Source organism: Adiantum capillus-veneris, chromosome 29, assembly GCF_014529385.1.
Source record: "Adiantum capillus-veneris isolate H3 chromosome 29, ASM1452938v2, whole genome shotgun sequence".
NCBI classification, from domain to species: domain Eukaryota; kingdom Viridiplantae; phylum Streptophyta; class Polypodiopsida; order Polypodiales; family Pteridaceae; genus Adiantum; species Adiantum capillus-veneris.
Genome location: NC_140959.1, coordinates 82,178,423 through 82,204,029, shown reverse-complemented (window position 1 = coordinate 82,204,029; position 25,607 = coordinate 82,178,423). Strand labels below are relative to the sequence as shown.

Sequence of the window (25,607 nt, the reverse complement as noted above, 5' to 3'; positions counted from 1 at the left end):
TTTCAATGTACATTGGTGCCCGTTTGAAATCCATACATAGTGATAACTTCTCTTTCCTTTGGCTGAGATTATCATGCTTAGTTGCTTCTCCACATGAAAGGTCAATACATAAGGTGCGATGGTCGGATTCCGGGGTCCATTGACCAAACATAAAACTCTTTATGCGATACATGATGGCTTCAGAGAGTAGCATATAGTCAATCACACTATCCCCATTATGTCTTCTACATGTAAATCCATTGGTTCCACTCCACAAAGATACACCATTGGCAATGAGCATACCCGTGCTATTACACATGTGTAAAAGTAACTTTCCATAGTGATCCGGCTCTTTCTCATCCATTGAAGTACGATCATACAAGTGAACTTCCTCCAACTCCCTTGAAATGTATGGCATATCAAATTGTTGAGTATCATGTTGCAATGTTTTTGTGCGAGCATTCATATCCCCAAATACAATAACATCACCTTCACCTTTGAAATAAGCAATGTCCTCTTCCAAATCAGAAAATGGTTGATCTCTATCCATGCAAGCATAAAAGGGAGAATCATGATGAGGAATGTAGCAACCGGCTACAAAAATGGGTGCTCTTTTTGGTGTCATAATTTTCAGCCATACATAACGTTTGTACTTGTCATCTTTCACAATTGATACAAAATCTTCCAATCCTTTCTTAACCATACATGCTAACCCTTGTCCTCTTCGTTGCTTGAGATTCTTTGACCACATCAATGAATGTACATTGTAATCCTCCAAGCCGTCAATCCTTTGTGTATCATGCTCCCAAGTTTCAACAAGAAGTACAACATCGGCTTTGCTTGTTAGTTCATCAATGCCAACCCCCGCATTCCATGGGTATCCATTACAATTCCAAAAGCATATTTTCAATTGTAACTCGGTCTCATAGGTCACGCATCCCTATTTGCTTGAGAGACTTGCCTCCTCCTTGGGCACATTTTCTTCATGAGAGATCTCCTTGTTTTTATTATTCTTTTCCTCATATGCCTTGCGACGCATATTTTGTTGCTTAATAGTGCGATCTTCACATACAAAACATTTTGTATCCCTCAAATAGATCCAACTATTATCAAGGATAATCTTTCGCTTGGTCTCATCCGGCATGGTGCATACAATTGGCCGTTCTCCCGAGCGAGGAGCTCCTTGCTTCCCCACTCTATGTGCTCCATAGACCATAACTCCGGACATGCCAAAGTGGGTTTTGAAGAAATCTTCAATAACAATGGCAAGAGAAGGAGGTGTCTCTAACTTCTCTTCAGGAATTCCACGAATAACAATGTTCTTGGAACGTCGCTCCCGTTCTTTCAACTCCTCCACATCCACATTCTCAACATTCTTTGTTTGAACCATAGCTTGCATGAGTGAGGAATTAGAAACCACATTGCTACCACATACATCAGCCCAAGACTTGTTTGTGCATACATTTTTCATGTCGCATACATCCCGGCTCATAGTGTCAAATTTCTCCTCTTTCAATACATGGTCATGCTCTACTTTGGTCATCCGCTCCTTCAAAGCATTCAAGTCCACAAGAGAGCGTTTACATTCCTTGACTTCCTCTTCAAGTTGCATCAAACGTGTTCAAGTCCACAAGAGAGAGAGAGAGAGAGAGAGAGAGAGAGAGAGAGAGAGAGAGAGAGAGAGAGAGAGAGAGCGCTATCACTATGAATGAAGCATTAACTTTAGTGTGTGTACAAGGAATGGATAACTTCAAGCACTCCCAACACAAATAACATGTAGATTACTAAACAACAACTCAAGAGTTAGCCAAAATCACATCAAGCACTCTCACACACATATAAAAGATCTCTCTTAATTAACATAAGTAAGAGGAGGGGAGGTTACTAGCATAAAACAATTTGCACTCTAGAATGTGCAAGAATAGAGTGAATGAATGAGCTTTATGGGCTCATGATGAGTGATACAAAGACTCAATGGCGCTGAGGGAGACTTGAAATTACAAAGGGGGGGGCCTCTTTATATAGGAAAGAGAGTGAGGTTAAGATCCAAGTGCAATTTGTACAAATGAAGCTTGATTAGGGACATTCAACCAATGAAGAAGCTCCTTCCAAGTGTTTGTTGACCGATTTGCAACTAATTGGCTCCATCATCACTTGTGTTGTCTTCACTCCTTCCTCCATAGCTTGAGTCCAAGAGCTTCCTTATTTTAAAATGTAAAGAATCTACATAAAATCAATGCGTATCTAGTAATAATAGAAAGGGGTTGAATGAGAACTTATGAATTACAACAAGATTAAGCATGATTTGAGAGGTGATTAGAAGAGGAATTTGTGACGGTTTTTTGAGCTTGAGAGAGAGGAGGAAGGAGGGGAGGGTGAGAAGACTAATGGCTGATTTTTAGAGAAGGACTCAATGTGGAAAAGGAAGGGTGTGCGTGTAAAGGTAGAGGGGGTGGTCTCCACCACAGTTGGAAAAACTGGCGTCTGCCATTTTGGCCATATCTCCTAGACCGTAGATGCAAATATTATAAAAAAGTATGGTCGGAATTTCTAGCTCATCAGCTACAACTTTGATGAAGACAACTTTTCTTGGATCGGAGTGGATGTATTTTTTAAAAAATCAGCAAAATCATGTGTCTATTTCCTTCCTTCACCAAGTCTTCCACTTGGGTCCCATCTGTTTGAATCATTATATGGCTCCAAAGCCATGATGATATGAACCCCTCATGACCCTAGAATCATGGTGCATGGCTGCACAACCAAATCATATCTTTTCTTTTCACATTTACATATTTTCCCTTTCCTTTACCACTAGGTTCTACCTTTCACCTCCGGTGAACTAGTCAAGGAAAAATTCCCATCCAGTTATTTTTTGATTTTTTCCAAGAGGTTGTTCTCACTCTTTCTTTTATTTTAAACCTCTAGAAGCAGGGAAAACCAACAAAATATAGTAAACAAAAAATTTGTGATAGGCTCGGATCATAGCCCCCCCAAACCTAGCTAGAGGTATTTATGCCTCTAGCCTACTTTCCTTGGCCTTGGGCTGACCTTATTCTGATGTGATAAGGCTTTAGACGCCATCCATTTGTCCTGGTCTTGTGCACTTTACCATCAATGTCTTGAACTCTGTAAGAGCCATTTTTGCACTTTTTGGTGACCAAGAACGGGCCTTCCCATCGAAAAAGAAACTTTCCATCCTTACGAGTGTCGACGCGATTGTCATATCAAAGCACCAGAGATCCCTTTTTGATGTCTTTAGATGCTAGATTTTTGTTGAACTTTTCTCTGCGCTTCTCTGCTTCTTGAGAATAGTGGTTGATGGCTTCTTCACGATCCAATTGCAACCTCTCTAGATCCATGATCCTTTGATGTACTTTCTCCTTTTGAGAGCCTACCTGGCTACCCAATATTTGAAGACTTGTTAACTTCACTTCAATGGGCAAAAGCGCCTCCTTTCCATAAACGAAATGAAAGGGTGTGTACCCTAATGCGGTTTTGAAGGAGGTTCTATAGGCCCATAGAGCTCCATTCAGGTGTTTGCCCAATCTTGGCGCTTGGCATGTACCTGTTTGGTGAGAATTTTGCAAATGATTCCATTTACCTTTTCCACCAAGCCATTGCACTGAGGGTAGTAAGGAGTAGAGTGTTGATGCTGAATATTTAGCTTCTGCATGAGTTCTCCTACGAAGTCTGCTCTAAACCTTGCTCCTCTATCAGATAGTATTTCAAGAGGGGTGCCAAACCGGCAACAAATGTGGTCAAAGATGAACTGACTCACATCCTTAGCAGTAATTCTATTGGTTGGCATAGCCTCAGTCCATCTAGTCATGTAGTCTACTCCCATAATGATGTACTCTTTACCTGACTGAGTGCGTGGTAGAGGCCCTATGGCATCAATTCCCCAGTTCTCAAAGGGCCCATATACCTTTATTGGGTTCTGAGGTTCAGCTATGAGCCGTCGTGGTCCTGCTTTCTGACATTCATCACATGTTTGACACCAGTATTTGACATCATGATGAAGACTTGGCCAAGTAAACCCAGCTTGTAGAACCTTTCTACTAGTGATGTCGTGTGCAAAGTGTCCTCCGCACACATCATCGTGACAAGATTTTAAAATCTCTTCAATTTCACTCTTCAAAGGAACTCTCCTAAGCACACCATCTTTACCAAGACAATACAAGTTATCATTTACTATGCGATACCTCGTAGCCTTCCTAGCTAACCATCGCCTTTCCCCTGCATTCAAGTGTTTAGGAGCCTCTCCTTGCTCTAGAATGTGCATAATATCTTCTAAGTCCTCCTTGCCTTGCTGAAGTGGAAGTTTGATGGCCACTGCTCCCACTATTGACTTATTTAACTTCGATGATGCTAGGTGGTCTGCATTCTTGTTCTGGTCTCTTGGCACATGATGTACTTGTGCCTCCCTAAATCTCCTCATGAGAGCTTTGGCTTCTCTCATTTTAGTAGAGAGACTGGCATTTTTGCAAGCCCATGTACCTTGCATTTGTCTTACCAAAAGCATGGAGTCACCAAAAGCATTTAATCTCTCAATTGAATTATCTAGGCACCAACAAAGGCCATGAATTAGAGCTTGATATTCTGCTTCATTGTTGGAGTGGACATCTTCTAGAGTGATCCCTTCACCATGGATCCTCTCTCCCAATGGAGATAAGACCACGATGCCTGCAGCTGCCTTATCCTTGGTTCTCTTGTATGCTCCATCAAAGTAGAGGCTATAAGCATTGACCAGAGCCTGTAGAGCTGGAGGTGGTGGAAGTTCCTTTCTCTTCAAATGGAAAACTTTTTCATAGCACTTGTTTGTTAAAGTGTCGGCTAAGCATGCTCGAGTTGTTCTTTCAACTTGTATTGTATAATCAAACTCTTGAAGTCGCACCACCCACTTTGCTATTTTGTCAGAGATTTCCATATGTTGTAGTGCATAGGGAAACATATCCTCCACAGTGATAATAACAAACCTCTTCGGCAGCAAGTATGGCCGAAATTTGGTTACCGCAAACATGAGAGCTAACACTAGCTGTTCCATCAGGGTGTAGGCCTTCTCTGTGTTTTCCATGAGGTAGCTAGCAAAATACAAAGGCCTCATAAAGGAAGTTTTTGGATCTTTTTGTAGGAGGGAAACACCAATGGCCTCTTCTCCCACACTAGGGTTTACAAAGAATGTTTCTTCCCAACAAGGTTGGAGGATTACGGGGAGTGACGCTAACATTTTTTTTATCTCTCTAATATGCCCATCACTTTCTTCACTCCAAACAAGCGTCTCTTGACGGGTCAGCTGTTGTAGAGGAAATATCACTTGGAGAGTAAGTGTATGAATCTACTCAAATATCTTAGCTTTTGCAAGAAAGAGATTAATTGTTTGATGGAAGTTGGGGAAGGTAGATTTAGCAATGTTTCTATCTTTTCAGGATCTACCTCGATTCCATCAATGGACACTACATGCCCCAATAGTGTAACCTTGCTTTCCCAATGTGACATTTGTCCTTGTTTAGTTGTCCACCCAGCTTAGCTAAACGAGTAAATCCTTCATCAATCTTGCCGAGATGCATACTTTTGGAGCTGTAAATACAAAAGTCATCTATGAAAACCCTTATGGACTTACCAAAGTAAGGTTGGAAGACCATGTTCATGAATCGTTGAAAGGTGGCTAGAGCGTTGGTGAGACCAAAAGGCATGACTCGAAATGCAAAACAACCCCATGGTGTGATGAAAGTAGTCTTTTTCTGGTCCTCCTCTGCAATGCGTATTTGAAAGTAGCCGGAGTAGCCATCACACACTGTGTATCGCTCATGGCCTGCTACTTCATTTAGAATCTCAATCTTGAAATGGGAGAGGGAAGTGATCCCTCTTTGTCGCAGCATTTAGTGGCTTGTAATCCACGCACACTCGCCATTTACCATTCTTCTTTGGCTTCACCACTACTGGGGAGACCCATTTTGAATCTTCTACTGGGTATATGAATCCTGCTTCTAAGAGTCTCTTCACCTCGGACAATAGTGCATTTTGTTGCACAACTCCTAATCTTCTTAGTTTTTGTACTACTGGCTTGCTCCCTTCTTTTAGATGGATATAATGCTTCACTGCAGTGACACCTGTAATGTGAGTGTAATCAGAAATAAACAATGATGCATGCTTCTTGAGAACATTTACACAACCCTCCCTTTCTTCTTCCTTTAGATCCTTGGATAACATCTTCTCTAGGATGGCATCCCACACATTCTCCATTTGGATACTTGGGTTGTCTTCTGATGAGGTAGTTTCCTTTATGGTGATGCCCATGACTTCGAGAGTGCTATCACTCTCTTCACTTGAACTCTCTTCCTCGTCCATGGATGAGGAGCATCCACTTGAGCTCCACTCATCAGCTGACGTCTCTAGTTCAAGGTTCTCTTGTCGCCCATTCTTCAAGTTATAAACCACCTTCCGACTATGGCCACCCACACGAGGCCTCAACTCCAAGTCTCCTGTTGCCCAATCTTGCCTAACTCCCATACCCATGAGCCAAGGTCATCCTAAAATAAGGGGGTATCCTTCTCCCTTCACTGGCATCACATAAGCATCAACCTCTGTAGTGATTCCAAAAACAGAAACTCTCAAAGCTTTCACTACACCCACACAAGTGACAGAGACATTATTGGCCATTTTTGCCCTAAAGTTTGGTGATTCCATTACCTTTAAACCCAATTGATGCATTAGATTTTCTGTCATGACACAAACCTCTGCTCCACTGTCAATGTAAGTTTTTGGAATCCGTTGTCCCTTGATTTGAGCCTCCACCAAAGGCACTATATCCTTGAGACCATATGCTTTGATTACACTTACTAGCTTACTTCGCTTTGCCCTCGTGCTCACCATTTTTGACCATTGTCGTCGCAGCTTTGGGGAGATATGAAGGAGTTGTGGCCAAGTAATCTTTGGTCCTTGAGAACTCACATCAGCTGTCAAGTCATAAGGTTGTGTCCGAGATCCCATAGGGAAATCAGAGATGTCAATTTGAGACCTAGTACGGGTCTTTCTCTTCTTGCCTTTATCTTTAGTTGCCCGAGATGTACTTGCTTCATTGCTTGCATCTTTGCTTGTTTCTTTACTTACTTCATCTTGGACACGCACATGCTTGATAGGCATTGTAGACACTTCATCTATCTTCATCTTCCCTTTAACTATTTCTTCCTGGTTGCTTCTGCCCTTGACGACCTCCTCCATCCTTATGATGCTCACATTTGGTTGGGTAGCAGGGGCTTGAGCTTGAGCTTGAGCACGAGGTGGCTGCAAAATTTGAGGTTGCGGTTGCTCTTGTGCTTTAGCTCTAGCACGGGGAGGACTTACTTGTTGTCGAGGAACTCTGACAGGGTAGTTATATCTTCTGGGATGAGGGCAATTATACATGCAGTGGCCATTTTCCCCACAATTGTAACACAACATTTCCCTTGCTTGACATCGCATTGGTGGCCGATTCCCACCATTCCCCTCAATAGGCCTTCTTGCACCCTGCACAAGATTTACTCTCAAACCCTCTAGCTGGTTTGTGAGATTGTTTATTTGTTGGAGCATATCTTCTTGTTGACCTCTATTGATGACTGGTGCATTAGGCACATTTGGAGGTACGTGAGAAGCTTCCATAGTTGTGATATTGCCTCCCAAAGCTAGCTGGCCAGCTTGGGTTTTGATAGAGAATCTTTCGATTCTTTTTCCTAGCAATTCTTAAGGCATCTTCAAAAGTATTTGGAAATTTTCTCTTTACCTTCTCCCTTAGCAAGGGGTACAAACCTGAGATAAATCGATCCTTTTAGAGGCAATTGGGAGCTCGCTCACCAGGGTTTAGTGAGTTTGACCATTGCCCCCAAAGTTTCAAAAAACCTTCCTCATAGATTGCATAACCATGAGGGTCAACTTGATGAAGGGCCAGAAGCCGTTGCCATAGTTCTTCTTCCGAATTGGCTTGTTGAAATCTTCATAGGAAAGCCGCCTTCAATCCCTCCCATTCAGCTCTTTGGGTTGGATCTAGAGCCTGGAACCATACCCTAACTTCTTCTTTGAGCACCAAAGGAAAAGCTCTCAATTTCAACGCTTCGTCATCTCTCCCAGAGACAAGGAAAGTCATCTCCAAGTTATCCAAAAAATCCCCAGCATTTTTCCCACTACGCCCAAAAAAATTAGGGAAATCCATGATAAAATGGGTTGCCTTCCTCTCAATACAGCACAAAGATGAAAACGTCTAGGCCCAAATCATATCTTATTAAGGGTAGAATAAATGGATTGATAGATGCATTAATCTCAGCTAGACGACGAGGGCCTAGTAAGTTCCTTATGATGTTTTGGAACCTAAGCTTTGTGCTAGCTATTATATGCACAATTTGTCTAGCAAGAGGTTGGAAAGGTCCATATAAATCCCTATGATTCATGGAGTATGCTTAAAGCAAGATGAAGATGTGAACATCAAAAGATACATTATACTCCAAAATAGGAAATATTATAGGGTCAGGGGACAACAATATCTCTCTCAACCTCTCAGCTCCAAAATAGAAGACCAATCTTTGTTGGAAAAAAATCTTTCTATCAATGCGCACATTCACCCTAATATTCTGAACTGATTGAAAGTTGTAGAAAATGGGATTATTCATTGGTGCATTAAATACAAACTTCCATGAAGCACTTCATTGAAGTTCAGCTCTCTTGGATCCCACCATTTGAGAGATGCGAAGAATTTGCTCACCAGTGATTAGCCTAGCTTTGGTGTGACCATCTTCAGCTTTGTAGAGTTCATAGGGTTCAATGGCTACCTTCTGAACCACCTTGAGCCTTCTTTCTAGTAGTAGTTGGAGTGCATCACCATATGTAGCCTCTTGCCAATACCGCACCCCATTGATGTGTAGCTCCCCCTCCAAAAACTTGTTAATACCCGAGTTTGAGAGTGCTTTCACCACCTGAAGTTGAGGCTTCAAAGGAAGTGTCTTCACACTAGCCACGAAGCACTCAACACAATGCTTTGACCTAGGGACTTGATGACTACAAGATTTTCCTTGAAGCAAAGAAGGGTGTATGTAGTTAACTCTCTTTACCCGCATACATGCAATTTGTCGATAAAGATGCTTCTTTTCTCGAGCTTCTTGGGGAGACCATAGTGGAAGTCTCGGAGAATTTGATGGACCTTCCTTCATAGGATTGACAGAGCGCTTCTTGAGAACTCCTCTGTGGGGGCACCAAATTATGACAAAGGAAATTTGGAATGGCGGCCTCTACACCAAAACAAACTCCATCGTGCAACAAGGGAAATGAGATGAGGGCACCACCTAGTCTTGGAAGCGTGGACTAGGACCGCTATGCAGAGAGAGAGAGAGAGAGAGAGAGAGAGAGAGAGAGAGAGAGAGAGAGAGAGAGAGAGAGAGAGAGAGAGAGAGAGAGAGAGCGCTATCACTATGAATGAAGCATTAAACTTAGTGTGTGTACAAGGAATGGATAACTTCAAGCACTCCCAACACAATTAACATGTAGATTACTAAACAACAACTCAAGAGTTAGCAAAAATCACATCAAGCACTCTCACACACATATAAAAGATCTCTCTTAATTAACATAAGTAAGAGGAGGGGAGGTTACTAGCATAAAACAATTTGCACTCTAGAACGTGCAAGAATAGAGTGAATGAATGAGCTTTATGGGCTCATGATGAGTGATACAAAGACTCAATGGGGCTGAGGGAGACTTGAAATTACAAAGGGGGGGGGCCCTCTTTATATAGGAAAGAGAGTGAGGTTAAGATCCAAGTGCAATTTGTACAAATGAAGCTTGATTAGGGACATTCAACCAATGAAGAATCTCCTTCCAAGTGATTTGTTGACCAATTTGCAACTAATTGGCTCCATCATCACTTGTGTTGTCTTCACTCCTTCCTCCATAGCTTGAGTCCAAGAGCTTTCTTATTTTAAAATGTAAATAATCTACATAAAATCAATGCATATCTAGTAATAATAGAAAGGGGTTGAATGAGAACTTATGAATTACAACAAGATTAAGCATGATTTGAGAGGTGATTAGAAGAGGAATTTGTGATGGTTTTTTGAGCTTGAGAGAGAGGAGGAAGGAGGGGAGGGTGAGAAGACTAATGGCTGATTTTTAGAGAAGGACTCAATGTGGAAAAGGAAGGGTGTGTGTGTAAAGGTAGAGGGGGTGGTCTCCACCACAGTTGGAAAAATTGGTGTCTGCCATTTTGGCCATATCTCCTAGACTGTAGATACAAAAATTATAAAAAAAATATGGTCAAAATCTCCAGCTCATCAGCTACAACTTTGATGAAGACAACTTTTCTTGGATCGGAGTGGATGTATTTTTGAAAAAATCAGCAAAATCATGTGTCTGTTTTCTTCCTTCACCAAGTCTTCCACCTGGGTCCCATCTGTTGGAATCATTATGTGGCTCCAAAGCCATGATGATATGAACCCCTCATGACCCTTGAATCATGGTGCATGGCTCCACAACCACATCATATCTTTTATTTTCACATTTATATATTTTCCCTTCCCTTTACCACCAGGTTCTACCTTTCACCTCCGGTGAACTAGTCAAGGAAAAATTCCCATCCAGTCATTTTTTGAATTTTTCCAAGAGGTTTTTCTCACTCTTTTTTTTATTGTAAACCTCTAGAAGCAGGGAAAACCAACAAAATATAGTAAACAAAAAATTTGTGATAGGCTCGGATCAGTGTCACTGCCTTGAAATAGAGAGAGGTTTAGATTTATTGCTCCAACCATCACTTCATGTAGTCTTTCACTTGCTAGGGAATCTCCTTCTTGGTTTTGAGCCCTTGGGATATGGTGCATTTGAACTTCTTCAAACTTACCCAAAAAGGTTTTTACACCACTTAAGTGAGTCCTCAAACTAGGATTCTTGCATGTCCATGCTCCATTTACTTGGCTTACCAGAAGTAGAGCATCCCCAAATACATTAAGGCGTTGTACACCTTGCGAGACGCACCATTGTAGACCCTTGGTTAGTGCTGCATACTCAGCTTCATTGTTAGAATGTGAATCTAACAATTGGCCCAACAAAAATACCTTTGTCTCTTTGTCATCAAAGACCACTATGCCAGCAGCTGCTTTGTCTGACGCTCGCTTGTAGGCTCCATCAAAGTAGAGAGAGTATGCTCCTTCTACCATCGGTGGTACTGGAGGTAATCGGACTTCTCCTCCCTTAGATTGCTTCTCCTTCCTTTCAAAGACTTGGTAGGTCATGAGTCCCCCCAAACTTGCCCTTGTCGTGCTTTCTACCTATATCGTGTAGTCAAACTCTTGCAGACGAACTAGCCATTTAGTAATCCTAGCAGACACATCCATGTGTTGTACGACATAGGGAAATATTTCATCCGTGGTTAGAATCACAAATTTCTTTGGCAACAAATATGACCTAAACTTTGTAGTTGCGAATCTAAGAGCTAGGACTAAGTGTTCCACATGGGTGAAACCTTTCTCTCCTGCTGTCATCATTCGACTGGAGAAGTAGATTGGCCTCATGAAAGATGTTGTCGTATCCTTTTGGAGTAGCACAGCCCCCAATGAGTCATTACCAACAATTGAGGTGACATAGAATTTTTCATCCCACTTAGGTGGTGAGATAGTTGGCAGGGTGGCTAAGACCTCCTTTACCTTGTTGTAGTGATGTTCGCTTTCCTCGTCCCAAGTGAAAGTTGATCTTTGAGTGAGTTGTTGCAGTGGTAGAACAAGTTGTGATAGTAGATGTATGAATCTACTTAAGTACCTCACCTTCTGTAGAAAAGAGACCAGTTGATGTGCGGTCGTTGGTGAAGGTAGGGCTATGAGTGCGGACACCTTACTTGGGTCGGCATTGATACCTTTTGCTGAAATTTCATGGCCTAGTAGAATGAATTCACTCTCCCCAATGTGGCATTTATCCACATTTAATTGCCCACCTAGGCTCTGCAACCTGGCCAAACCTTCAGTTACCTTTTCTAAATGTGAAATATGGGAGCTATATATATACAAAAATAATCAATGAACACTCTTATGGATGTTCCAAAGAACGGTTGAAAAACATGTGTGACATATCTTTGGAATGTGGCAGGTGGATTTGTGAGACCGAATGGCATAACCCTATATGCAAAGCAACCCCATAGCGTGATAAAAGTGATTTTTAGCTGATCTTCCAAGGCTATGCGTATTTGAAAGTATCCAGAATAACCATCACATACGGTATAGCATTCAAAACCCGCTACTTCATTCAGAATTTCATCCAAGAAAGCGAGAGGAAAGTGGTCTCTCTTTGTAGCTGCATTTATTGGTTTGTAGTCAACACAGACCCTCCACTTACCATTCTTTTTAGGCGTTACCACTACGGGTGACACCCATTCTGAGTTTTCTACAGGATAGATGAATCCCGCCTATAGCAGTTTCCTTACCTCGGCCAAGAGTGCCTTTTCTTGTATGACCCCCAGTCGTCGTAGCTTTTGCACAACTGGTTTTACCCCTTCCTTTAGCTTAATATGATGTTCCACCACTGTAATGCCTGTGATTCTTTCATAGTTTTCAATGAACAGGTTAGGAAATCCCATCAACAGTTGCAAAAAACTATCTTTCTCCTCAAGTGTTAATTCCGTAGACAACATACCCTTCAACCTACTTCCTCCTAGGCCAGGTGATTTGCTCTCCTCTTCATTGGGTTGCCCTTTTGGTGATGGATCACTAATTGTGCTTACCCTTTGCGGATCCTTCATAATGATACCCATCACATCAATGGAATTGTCACTTTCGTCGGTGGATGTGGTATCCTCCTCACAAGTGGAAGATTCGCTAGTGGTTTCATCTACCGATGTTTCCAGATTCATTTGCTTCTGCTTGCCAATCCTCATGTCGTAGTAGATTGTCTCCCCTTTCTTACCGGTCATGCGTAGAAGGCTAGTACCCTAGTCCTGTTTTTCCTTCATGGCCATCAACCATGGCCTTCCCAAGATTAGTGGATAGCCCTCCCCCTTAGTAGGCATTACAAAAACATATACCTCTACCTCAGTGTTGAAAGCTTTTATTTTCACGGTACTTACCACACCCACACACTTTTCTTTGCGTTGTTTGCCATCTTTGCCTTGCATGGAGAAGGCCTGTCAACCTCGAGCCCTAATCAAAGCATCATAGCTTTGCTCATTACATAGATTTGTGCACCTCCATCAATGTAGGTGTTTCCAACCCTCTTTCCTTTTATGTTTACGTCGACAATTGGAAGGATGTCGCCCATGTTGCAACCCGAAATTGCTCCGACTACCTTTGTTTTGGAGCATCTTGTGCTTACCATTTTGGACCATTGTTGCCTTACTTTAGGTGCAAGATGTAGCAGCTGTGTCCATGTAATATTCGGTCCTTGCTCTGCCACATCCAATGTTAGATCATAGGGCTTAGAACTTTCCCCTAGCTAGACGGTGATGCCCAATTTCCGTCGTGGCCTGGATGGCCTCTTGCTAGTCTCCCCCCTCATGCTTCTCTCATCATCTGATTGTGTAGCTTTCTCCCTCCTAGCTCTTTTCACAGTCATGGCTTCAAGTGGTTCTAAAAAGGTTACCTTTTCCTTAACCTTGTCCCTCTCCTTTGCTCTCGGTGGATCCACTACTACGGATTTTCCTTTCTCTTCTAGCCTTATGATGTTTTCAGGGCAATCAAGTGGTGGTGCTGGTGAAAGAGGTGGGATGGATGCTTGTGGTGGTGTTTGGGGTGGATGTAGAATTTGTGTTGGTGGGGCTGGTGCTCGGGGTGGGGGTGTTCTTTCTCTAGGGGGTGACAATTGGTTCCTCCTACCTCCTCTATTATAGTTTTGTTGTGGTTTGGGATAGTAGTACATACCGTGACCGTCTTCTCCGCAGTTGTAGCAGTGATACTCCCTGTTTTGTTGTCGTGCTCTTCTAGGGTCTTGATATCTTTCTTGACTCCTCCCTTGCTGTATTAAGTGGACATACAAATTCTGCAGTTGGTCAGTAATATGGGCCAACATATCTTGTTGGTCATCTCTTACCCCAAGAGCCGGTGGTGGTGGTGGAATGGTGGTTGTCGTAGTTGTTGATCAACGTGATGTTCCTGCTTTTGTTGACTCGATTTCTTTGGCTTTCATTCGTAGCTTCTTGTCCTTAAGGCGAGCAATCTCGACGACTAACTCGTATGTAGCCGGGAATCTACCTTTCACCTTGTCTTGAGAAGCGGCCATAAGCCATGCGTGAACCAATTTTTTTTTAGGAAATCGGGTGCAGCTTCCCCCCTTGCCAGTGACTCAACCCACCGTTCCAACAAATCCACAAATTTGGACTCATAGGTGGCATATTCTAAAAGACCCTCCTGCTTCAAGTCTCTCAACTTGTCCCACAACTTTTTTGAAGTGGTACCTCCCCCAAAGCGCCTCTTAAAAGCGGTTTTTAAGGGCTCCCAGTCATCCTTGGTTGCTTGTGGAAGTGCATTGTACCATGATCTAGCTTCTAGCTTCATGAGATGCTTAAAGATTCTAACCCGGGATTCATCCGTATCTTTGTTTCTCACTACACATGCTACTTCAAAGTCATCTAGGAAGTCTGTTACCAAATCCTCCCCCTTCTTCCCTTTAAATGTTTGAAATGCTACACTTGCCATGATTACTGAGAAAGAGCTAGAAAGACACACTGCTTAACTTGCAAAAGTTTTTTTCTTCTTTACAAGGAGGCGTATATACCCTCTTATACTAGGACATAGATTAAAACTTCAAACGATACATTGCCTTGTACCAAAGGTAAGACAAATGGCTGATCTGATGCCAGAATCTCAAATAACCGCTCCCCATCCAGCATGGTGTCGATGACGTGCTGGTAGTGAGCCTTCAAGTCAAGTATTACCTTGATTGAGCGTACACGTGTTGGTATGTGTGATCTGTCTTGAGGTAGGTTGTATTGATTCATGTGAAGCTTAGAGGTGCTTAGTCACTGTCCAAGCTTGTGGGAGAGGGTGGTGTTCTTTCCTGAAACAAACTCAGTAGATCCCTAGTTTCTCTAGTGAGAGTGTGAGCCAATGCTTCCGTTATCTATGCTGCAGCATCAGGTGCGACTTGGAAACCGACTGTGATAATTACCTCGGTGACTTGAGTTACCCGATTCTCAAAGTAGAATAGTGTTGATTCTCTATTGTGCAGAGCTCCTTCCATCTTGTTGTTGTGGGTTGGTTGTAGCTTGCGGACATGGTTTCGACCTTCTCCTTCTTCTTCTTGGCACTCAGCCTATGTATATCCACTAGGTTTGGCGTGTTGGTTGACTCTCCCACTGCAAATCGATTACCGTTACGCCTAGCACTCGAGCTTTGATGGAGATGCGGAGTTCGTCTAGTTGTGCTTGGAGCTCTTCTTCTTCTGTCGTCCAGTTAGCAAATTCTGCAGCCATTCATCCATTCACAATAGTTTAGAGGTTTCAGTCTTGTAAACTGAAGGGTTTCATGAAAAGATCCTCATTGGGGGCACCAAATGACATGAACAAAGCAAACCCCGAACCCCGACGGCCTCTAAAACTCCAGGGGGCCGAATGGTGAGCCTCAAACCTGTCACACGGTAAAGCGAACAGGGGGCACCACCTAGCTTTGAGCGGCTAGGACGAAAACAACACACCACCATAACAAAGTTTTCATCCAAGAGAGATGGATGCTTGGGAGTAATGGTGAAGAGGAAGGGGATGAGATCAAGTTAGAGAGAGATAGAGAGAGAGAGAGAGAGAGAGAGAGAGAGAGAGAGAGAGAGAGAGAGAGAGAGAGAGAGAGAGAGAGAGAGAGAGAGAGAGAGTATAGCGGCTTAGTACTTAGGCACCACAGAAGGATGGCGAATCCGCACACCCTTCACACATACACAAGCTCACTCCAAACACAAAACTAGGTGGCAATTCTGCACACCTCACATGGGCAAAACATTGCAAGAAACATACTCACAAAACCTCAAGCTTTATTTAGAGAATAAGGCGATGAAATGGGGAGCATAGGGTAGGGGAAAGAGAAGGGAGAGAGTGGTAGAGCACATGGTGGATAGGTGGGAGCTTATGGAGAAGACTCGCACAAGGGTTATGGACATCATCCTTCATTTAGCTACCCTTCATCTTCCATAGCCCAAGGGTGTAGAGGTCATGCTCAAGTCGAGCATGGTGACTGCGGTGATGGTGATGGTGTGGGTGTGTGTGTGTGCGCTAGGCACACACAATGCATAGTGTACTATCTAGTGATGGTGTGTGTGCCTTTAGTGTGATGGTGATCCCTCTTTATATAGGGGAGGAGGGGGGAGAAATTCTAGAATTTAGAAATGAAAAAATCATTATCTACACAGGCCATGTGACTGTGGGCCCCACTTGTCTGGCTGCGTGTATATGCACCAAAACACCAGTCTCATGAGAGAGAGACTAAGAGAGAGAGATGGGTTGATGAAAAAAATGAGAGGTGACATGGAGAATAAAGTAATTATAAGAGGGGAGAGAGGGGAGTGTGTTCAGAGGTGAATCTGTGTGCAGATGTGTGTGAACATAAGAAAAATCAGGTAACCACCGTGTGGGGATGGGTTTGTGGGCACCTTTTTCAGCAAAACTGAGTGTGTGTGAGTGTGGAGGAGGTTATCTGGCTACAGGACAAGAGACATGGTTCCCTTTAGAGAGAGAGGGGGATATTTGGGTCATGGGATATGATAGGAGAGAGAAAAGGGGGGTGGGGTATACTGTTTTGGAAGATAGGAGAGGTGGCATGTGAGTTAGGGTGCATTATTGGTAAGGACATGGGGTGGGGTAGCTTGAGGGGAGAGAGAAAGGAGAAAGGACAAGGGGAAGAGAGAGGGGGTTGACCTTTTGCGTGGAGGAGAGGAAAAGGGACACACGGTGGGGCAACAATGAAGAAAAAGGAGGCAGGGTGGGGATGGGCTGCCCCGCAGCCCCGCAGGCACGAGGTGGCCTATTTTACCTTTCTCACTTATTTACATACTCATACTTTATTTTTTTAAAACTTTTTTTCAATGCCTTTTATCACTCCCTCCCTAAGAGGGGGTTTCCATGGGGTGGGGAAGAGAGAAAAGGGGTATGGGAGCCTGGCTTGTGAAAAGCCCTCATCATTAGCCCTCCCCTTTTGGCTAGAGGCATTCATGTCTCTAGCTCATCTTTTTGATCATTATCGTCGGAGGTGGCGGCTGATGGTGTGTCCTCATCTGGAATGTCAATAGGTGGAGCCTGGTCAAATCGAAGAAAATAAGGTTTAAGTCGCCAACCATTTACCCTAGTTTTATGAAGTTTTCCATCAGCCTCCTTAAGCTGGTAGCTTGCATTGGCATACTTTTTCTTGATGATGAAAGTGCCTTCCCATCGGAGTAGGAGTTTCTTATCCTTGCGCGTGTCGAAGCGATTGTTGTAGCGGAGCACCAACATTCCTTTCTTTAATTCTTTTTGCACACCTCAAGCCACTCAATCTCGGACCCGGTTCCCACCACAAGCTTGGCCCTAGATAATCCCCTCAAGGTTGGGCCGGGTTCTGGGCTGGGTTCGTACCTCAAGTACAACCCTAGCATCTTAAGCATAACAAGCACCTCAAGCATCTCAGTCATCAAGCACCTCAAGCATCTCAATCATCAAGCACCTCAAGCACCTTAGTCGTCAAGCACGTCAAGCACCTTAACACTAGTTCTGTAAATGGACACTTAAGTGTCCTGAGACACTAAAGTGTCCTGTTTTTTTTCCAAGTTTTGGCAATTTTTTTGTCAAGGTAGAAAGAATTTTTTCACACCTTGCTTCTATCATAGGTTGGTTATGAGGGAAAGAAAACATTTTCTCTATGTCAAAATACAATCCCTATGGAGAGAGTTATCGTAAGTTGTAAGTCATAAATTTTAGTAAAATTTCAAGCTGTTTTACCAAAAAAATCATAAAATTATAATATCTTTTCGTAGAGATGGCCTTTTTTATGTTTATAAAAGCCAAGTGTTAGTACTTATTGTTACAAAACAATGGAATGCCCTTCAAACACTAGTTTGCAAGTCACATGCAAGTTATAGATATAATTTCAAACTTGAGTATGTGCTGAATAAGAGCATAATTTTGGTCTTCCAAGGTCCCCTCATGGAATTGGTGCTATTCTAGTGCAGTTTGACAACTACAAATGACTTTATATGTTGAAACCAAGAAACTATGTATTTTTTTGACTTCGCAACTCAATTAAATCTCGTTGCTTGAACTCTATTTTGAATTTTTCATTGTGCAAAAACTCTTGAAAATATTGAGGAATCCCAATCCTCGAGCGAGTACTTCCGAGCGGACAAGAAACCGAGCGAGCATAAGCAATGAAATATTAGATCAAGATCTCAATAGTTACTCTATAGAGTATAGTGTAGCAAAGTAACCATGTTGCATCTCAGATAGTCTCAAACAAAAGAGCCATACTCTTCCTTTAATGTGTTCACACACACATTGATAAACAATCATATCCTTGCTTCTGAACCATCTTATTGAGAATATTCTAAAACTCTATTCGTGCAAACTTATTTTCCATGGTAAATTCACATGTTGCAATTGTCATAAGTTCGTGCACAAATAGATTAAAAGATGGTAACTCAAATGCCACATGTCCATCATAATGCGTAGGTAGCTGTTGAACTTGAATGATATCCTTTGCTTGCTTGAGTGCCATGTGTAGGCTGCTTTGTGAAGGCATTGCATGTAGTATACCAACTACTCTGGAGGGACCATCGGACTAATACTAGTGTGTCCTTCACTCCAATGCCTTGTGTGCTTTCAATAGCAATGCGAACCTTCTAGAATTGACGTTGGCCACGATTGAGAAGGGAGATATGTTCACCACTAGCAAGTTCAGTAGCCTTTATCTTCACCTGCTCTCCCATTAGAGTTAATGGATGAAAATTGAATGCATTAGTTATTTCATAATGTTGTATCATAAAAGAGATAGAAAGTGCATAGATGCTATCGTCAAACATAAGAACTATCTTGTGGCCACATTGTCATCCATAAATGGTTGCAGAGAGGGAGTCACAAAACCTTTTGCTGATTTGAGACAAGCAAGAGAAAAGGAAGCAAATGGATGTGTGTGTGTGCATGTGTGCAAGAGAGACAGAGAGGGAGAATTGATACTGCAGCGCAGTCCCCTCTCCTGGATTTCCTTCTTCCTCTTTGTTGTGGATCTCTCTCTCTCTGTCTCTCTCTCTCTCTTTCTCGATTTTTTTTTTTGAACATTCAAGCCAGACTTCGTTATCTTTAACTGGGAGAGATGAAGGGCTTGAATGAGAGGCATTTGGTCAGAGAACACTGGAAAACTTCTGATGTACATAACAACCAGAAAAGGCATGTCCATTAATGGAAACTGACTCATACCCTCAAGGTAATGCAATGAAACATGATGCAAGTAAATTGACAAAATAGGAGTAGGCACAGTTTACACGACAAAATAGGACCTTCCAACCAAATAAAAGGTTTTTACAAACTTCTCAATTGGCATACAAAGGAAGTGAGTGTCAATATCTGCTCCAAGTGATGGAGGTACAAAGATCATCGGTCACTTGGTCAAGAAAGCCGAGAAAACGGTGTTGTGGCCAAGGTCGAAAAGATGGGCAGTAAGGTTGTCAATGGGGTCAGTGCCCGCGTAGAATGCTTGGAACCAAGCACCCATAATGAACAACATACACAAGAAGTTTGGACAGATTCTCACATTGTGACTTACCTCAACATCATGAGCTTCTGTGAGGGAGAGGGGCCGCTGGTCCCTTGCCCCCAATCATACCTAGCTAGGTATGTGGTGCCTCTCGAGCAGAAGTTCATGATGTTATGCATTGTATGAAAAACATTAAAAAAGACTACATTTTCCTACATTAGAAAATTTCTAAATCTTCTTGTGATAGCAAGTCCGCCATTCTATATCTCCTTAGTCCTAAGCTCCTTGATCTTCTCAGGAGAACCAGAGCCCCATCCAAGAGGGTCGAACCAGAAGCCACCGGGATATCCAACATCTGTGCCTGTTACCTTGTTGTTGGTGAAGATGGGGTCAGTATTCACTGATCCTGGAGTAATGATGTCTACCCCTCTTCGGCCCTCAGCCCAACCTAAGAATATAAGCTCCACTACGAAGAGGGTAGTCGTATCTGTGAAATACTTGACCTCTCCAGCTGAGTACCAGGAATTCCTTTGTGGGTGTTCATGCTCATAACCAACATGCAGCATCATTATGGTTAAACTGTGGCTGTACATACATTAGAATGGATACACCTTGTATATGGTATGAGAATGGCTCTAGAGGGGCATGCAGTTGAGGGAGGAAGGGTTCCACATTGCAGGGATGAGAAACCGACGCTCGTTCACACCATGTGCATTGAAGCTAGAACTAGTGGCAGAATGCGTAAGGAGCTCTCCAGGGTAGCCCGGATACGCCCCCTTCCCAAAAATGCCAGTGCATGCTGAGACCGCCTCCAGCGGGTCGGCAACATCTCCCTGGTAGTAGCCTATATTGAAAGGGTTGGTTGCAGCTCCGACGACGATGACAGTTGCCAAATTGATGATCATGCCATCAATGCCAATGTCGGAATTTGGGGCTTGGAGCGGGGGTGTCTGAGGTCCGAAATCGGCATTTGCAAAGGGCCAAGCACATTTCCCTGGACATTGCGTCTCTGCATTTCCCACCCAGGCATATGGCAGCATCTTGTCCCTTGTTGCCTCCCATGGGAATGTATATGCATGAAACCCACATGAGTTCAAACAAAACCAATCTACATACACATCGGCCACAGTGAGCACAATGTACAATGCCTAGTTGGAGCTACTCGGGAAGGCGCCCGAATGGATGTTGTGGGTGTTCAAATTTCCTGCTTTGGTGAGAGCCTCTAGAATGAATATTCCAGTAGCACCCAACATATCCCACACCTGCAGTCCACTATCTCTGATTGCACAAACCACTTGAGAAGGTCGCGGGCTCAGATCCAAGACCAAGAAGGTCAAAGCCAAAGTCCCCAGGTCTGTTTGCCCAAGCCGAGATGCACTTAGGCCATTAGAACCTTAATCAGCCATCCTGTTTTTTTCCTTGTCTTTTTTCAACTGATCTTTAGTTTGTACGTTCCTTGCAGTATGCTTATCAAGTCTGTATCCACGTCCTGGTAACTTTGGTGATGAATAGTTTCGGAAATTGGTCAGTTTAGAGAGAGAGAGAGAGAGAGAGAGAGAGAGAGAGAGAGAGAGAGAGAGAGAGAGAGAGAGAGAGAGAGAGAGAGAGAGAGAGAGAGAGAGAGAGAGAGAGAGAGAGAGAGAGAGAGAGAGAGAGAGTCTCTCTCAACACACGCGAGGCAAGCGGGCACTCACAAGCAACCATGGTGACTCTGCGAGAAGTGCGATGGCAATTGCATGATTCAATTCGTATGTGTGCCCCCGTGCACAGTGGCATGAGATCATGGAGGCAGGGATTGCGCAGTGAGGAAAAGGTGCTATGCACGCGATGAGGGCCGTGGGTTCATCAGCTAATGGAGGCAGCGTGGGAATCCCGACGGACGAGGAAAGAGGGTATTGACAATCGCAAGCCCTATAGCTAGAGAGAGAGAGAGAGAGAGAGAGAGAGAGAGAGAGAGAGAGAGAGAGAGAGAGAGAGAGAGAGAGAGAGAGAGAGAGAGAGAGAGAGAGAGAGAGAGAGAGAGAGAGAGAGAGAGAGAGAGAGAGAGAGAGAGAGAGAGAGAGAGAGAGAGGCCTCACCAAATGTGAGAAGCAGCTTTAGCCTTCCAAGATTGTTTAGAGGCTACTTCCAGGCCCTTGATGCATAGAAACCCTAAAAGATGTCTACTTTTCTCTTCACCTTGGAGTCAGTGAATGAGGGACATCTAGACAAGCTGTGGGATCAAGTGTCTAATGAAGTGTTGGATGCATGCCTACAAGAGGATCAAGAGAGTAAGGTGGCTTGTGAGACGTGCAGCAAGGCTAACATGGTTATGATCTTTGGGGAGATTACCACCAACTATGGTAGATATTAACTATGAGAAGATTTGGGACAGCCGCGCTGGGAAATTGGTTTGTGTTAGATGATGTGGGTATTGATGTTGATCATTGCAAGGTTTTGGTTAACATCAAACAGTAGAGCCCAGACATTTCTCAAGGTGTGCATGGACATTTCACAAAAATAAGGACGAGGAGGTTGGTGTAAGAGATCAAGGGCATATGTTTGCTTATTCTATTGATGAGATTGATAAGGAGCTTATGCCCCTCGTCCATGTCCTGGCTAGCAAACTAGGTGCCATGCTCATAGAGGTAAGAAAGAATGGAACTTATGCATGGTTGCCCAAACAATAAAACTCAAGTAGTAGTTGAATACAAGAATGAAATGGTGCCATTAATGCCATGGTTCCCATCATAGTGATATGGTCTTGATCTCTATGCAACACAATGAGAATAGTTACAAACGAGAAGATTTCCACTGATCTAAAGGAGCATGTTATCAAGTCTGTGATACCTGAGAAGTACCTGGATGAGAAGACCATCTTCCATCTGAATCCTTTTGGAAGGATTGTGATTGGGGGGCCACAAGGTGATTTTGGCCTAGCAAGAAGGAAGATAATTATTGATACATATGGTGGTTGGGGAACTCATGGCAGAGGTGTTTTCTTAGGCAAAGACCCTACCAAGGTGGATATATAGAAAGTAGACCCTACATTGTGAGGCAGGTTGCCAAAGAGTGTTGTAGCATTTGGTCTTGCACGCCACTGCTGATTCACAGATTCTGGACATAATCAAGTTTCCTCATCCCTGCCCTTACAACTAGTATTCTCCTCCTCTATAAGGAGTGTGGAGAAGGAGCTGTTGTATTGATGCTCTTGCTAACTTCTTCTGAGATGTAGGTATTCCATCGTCATTGCATTTGCATAAAACTTCTGGAGCGGCATCAGTTTGTTAGACATAATATAACATCAACTAAATAATCAAAGTGTAGAATAACATTTCAAGAACTCATCATTTGCCCTCCCATTACCAGCATATAAAATCATGCGCAAGAGCACCCACGCACACAGAATCCCTCCTGGTCACAATTTTGGTCGCAATGACCTTAATTTCACCTAGGAAGTAGTTAAGCCTTTGAAGTTGAGAAGGCTTAAGATAGCCCTTAAAACTTGCCTTATATTTATTTAGTTTGAGTGGCACATTGGTATCACTACTACTAAACTGATTAATATACATAAATTCCTTTTATTGTGTGTGTGTGTGTGTGTGTGTGAGAGAGAGAGAGAGAGAGAGAGAAGAGAGAGAGAGAGAGAGAGAGAGAGAGAGAGAGAGAGAGAGAGAGAGAGAGAGAGAGAGAGAGAGAGAGAGAGAGAGAGAGAGACTATTCAAAGGGAAAGGAGTTTTGCACACGATGAGGGCCGTGGGTTCCGCAAATGGAGCAAATTGCAGGCGTAGTTTAGCATGAGAAGCTCGAATGAGGCAAGAGCATACCTAAATGGGCAGCTAGGGTGACATTCATATCAACAGCCATGTAGCTACACACACACACACACACACACACACACACACACACACACACACACACACACACACACACACACACACACACAGAGAGAGAGAGAGAGAGAGAGAGAGAGAGAGAGAGAGAGAGAGAGAGAGAGAGAGAGAGAGAGAGAGAGAGAGAGAGAGAGAGAGAGAGAGAGAGAGAGAGAGAGAGAGAGAGAGAGGCCTCACCGAATGTGAGAAGCAGCTTTAGCCTTCCAAGATTGTTTAGAGGCTACGTCCAGGCCCTTGATGCATAGAAACCCTAAAAGATGTCTACTTTTCTCTTCACCTTGGAGTTGGTGAATGAGGGACATCTAGACAAGCTGTGGGATCAAGTGTCTAATGCAGTGTTGGATGCATGCCTACAAGAGAATCAAGAGAGTAAGGTGGCTTGTGAGACGTGCACCAAGGCTAACATGGTTATGATCTTTGGGGAGATTATCACCAACTATGGTAGATATTAACATGGTAGATCTTTGGTAGAGAGTAAGGTGGCTTGTGAGACGTGCACCAAGGCTAACATGGTTATGATCTTTGGGGAGATTACCACCAACTATGGTAGATATTAACTATGAGAAGATTTGGGACAGCCGCGCTGGGAAATTGGTTTGTGTTAGATGATGTGGGTATTGATGTTGATCATTGCAAGGTTTTGGTTAACATCAAACAGTAGAGCCCAGACATTTCTCAAGGTGTGCATGGACATTTCACAAAAATAAGGACGAGGAGGTTGGTGTAAGAGATCAAGGGCATATGTTTGCTTATTCTATTGATGAGACTGATAAGGAGCTTATGCCCCTCGTCCATGTCCTGGCTAGCAAACTAGGTGCCATGCTCATAGAGGTAAGAAAGAATGGAACTTATGCATGGGGTCCCAAACAATAAAACTCAAGTAGTAGTTGAATACAAGAATGAAATGGTGCCATTAATGCCATGGTTCCCATCATAGTGATATGGTCTTGATCTCTATGCAACACAATGAGAATAGTTACAAACGAGAAGATTTCCACTGATCTAAAGGAGCATGTTATTAAGTCTGTGATACCTGAGAAGTACCTGGATGAGAAGACCATCTTCCATCTGAATCCTTTTGGAAGGATTGTGATTGGGGGGCCACAAGGTGATTTTGGCCTAGCAAGAAGGAAGATAATTATTGATACATATGGTGGTTGGGGAACTCATGGCAGAGGTGTTTTCTTAGGCAAAGACCCTACCAAGGTGGATATATAGAAAGTAGACCCTACATTGTGAGGCAGGTTGCCAAAGAGTGTTGTAGCATTTGGTCTTGCACGCCACTGCTGATTCACAGATTCTGGACATAATCAAGTTTCCTCATCCCTGCCCTTACAACTAGTATTCTCCTCCTCTATAAGGAGTGTGGAGAAGGAGCTGTTGTATTGATGCTCTTGCTAACTTCTTTTGAGATGTAGGTATTCCATCGTCATTGCATTTGCATAAAACTTCTGGAGCGGCATCAGTTTGTCAGACATAATATAACATCAACTAAATAATCAAAGTGTAGAATAACATTTCAAGAACTCATCATTTGCCCTCCCATTACCAGCATATAAAATCATGCGCAAGAGCACCCACGCACACAGAATCCCTCCTGGTCACAATTTTGGTCGCAATGACCTTAATTTCACCTAGGAAGTAGTTAAGCCTTTGAAGTTGAGAAGGCTTAAGATAGCCCTTAAAACTTGCCTTATATTTATTTAGTTTGAGTGGCACATTGGTATCACTACTACTAAACTGATTAATATACATAAATTCCTTTTATTGTGTGTGTGTGTGTGTGTGTGAGAGAGAGAGAGAGAGAGAAAGAGAGAGAGAGAGAGAGAGAGAGAGAGAGAGAGAGAGAGAGAGAGAGAGAGAGAGAGAGAGAGAGAGAGAGAGAGAGAGAGAGAGAGAGAGAGAGACTATTCAAAGGGAAAGGAGTTTTGCACACGATGAGGGCCGTGGGTTCCGCAAATGGAGCAAATTGCAGGCGTAGTTTAGCATGAGAAGCTCGAATGAGGCAAGAGCATACCTAAATGGGCAGCTAGGGTGACATTCATATCAACAGCCATGTAGCTACACACACACACACACACACACACACACACACACACACACACACACACACACACAC

The 25,607-nt window shown here is 43.2% G+C and overlaps 3 pseudogenes; 2 read left to right on the top strand and 1 right to left on the bottom strand.

Annotated features, from left to right (window-relative positions):
• Nucleotides 1–19,520: 19,520 nt before the first annotated feature.
• On the bottom strand, nucleotides 19,521–20,963 carry LOC147419480 (photosystem I chlorophyll a/b-binding protein 2, chloroplastic-like; annotated as a pseudogene).
• Nucleotides 20,964–21,774: 811 nt separating this feature from the next.
• Nucleotides 21,775–22,630, top strand: LOC147419479 (S-adenosylmethionine synthase 2-like; annotated as a pseudogene).
• Nucleotides 22,631–23,745: 1,115 nt separating this feature from the next.
• LOC147419478 (S-adenosylmethionine synthase 2-like) lies at nucleotides 23,746–24,706 on the top strand (annotated as a pseudogene).
• Nucleotides 24,707–25,607: the final 901 nt, after the last annotated feature.